The sequence below is a fragment of the Carassius gibelio genome, chromosome B22 (assembly GCF_023724105.1).
Source record: "Carassius gibelio isolate Cgi1373 ecotype wild population from Czech Republic chromosome B22, carGib1.2-hapl.c, whole genome shotgun sequence".
Taxonomy (NCBI): Eukaryota; Metazoa; Chordata; class Actinopteri; order Cypriniformes; family Cyprinidae; genus Carassius; species Carassius gibelio.
The window spans coordinates 43348792-43349586 of record NC_068417.1 but is presented as its reverse complement, the minus strand read 5'-3'; the positions used below and the strand labels follow the sequence as shown (position 1 = coordinate 43349586).

At 45.5% G+C, this 795-nt stretch overlaps 1 non-coding gene across 1 annotated transcript; it reads left to right on the top strand.

Annotated features, from left to right (window-relative positions):
• The first annotated feature begins 224 nt into the window (after positions 1-224).
• LOC128005423 (5S ribosomal RNA) lies at positions 225-343 on the top strand. Its single transcript, XR_008178075.1, has one exon. It is a non-coding gene; the product is annotated as a 5S ribosomal RNA (ribosomal RNA).
• Positions 344-795: the final 452 nt, after the last annotated feature.

Here is a 795-nt window from a genome sequence, read left to right as displayed (position 1 = left end):
ATTGAAATTTATAAAAAAAAAAAAAAAAAAAAAAAAAAAAAGGCTATGCCCGATCTCGTCTGATCTCGGAATCTTTGCATGTTTGGTTCTGGTTACTACTTGGATGGGAGACTGCCTAGGAATGCCAAGTGCTGTAAGCTTTTGGGTTTTCTTCCCTTCTTATATAATGTACTGGCGATTAGATTGGCTGGTCTTTAAATAGCCCTCTCTTTGCAGCAGCCGTCGCTTACGGCCATACCAACCTGGCTATGCCCGATCTCGTCTGATCTCAGAAGCTAAGCAGGTATGGGCTTGGTTAGTACTCGGATGGGAGACCGCCTGGGAGTACCAGGTGTTGTAAGCTTGTGGGTTTTCTTCCCTACTTATATAATGAACTGGAGATTAGAGTGCCTGATCTTTAAATAGCCCTCTCTTTGCAGCAGCCGTCGCTTATGGCCATACCACCCTGAGCACACCCTAGTCGAAGCATGAAGTGGTACAGCTTGCAGGGGAAATCAAACAACAAGTGTGGAGAGTTGAGAACTGGAAATGGAAGCCTTGATGTTAAAAACAACCTTTTTCAAAAATGATTTCGAACGCCGTTGCCTAGCATCCATCTCGCAAATCTCCGCTCTCTACCCAACAAAACGGACGAACTTGGCTGAATGATGCCATACCGGACTGCAGGGCTTTCAGCTGTTTAGAGCGGATCGCGAATCAGAATCAACGGGGAAATCGCGGGGCGGCGGGACATGCTTTTACATCAATGAACACTGGTGTACAGATGTAACTGTGTTAAAGAAGATATGCTGTCCT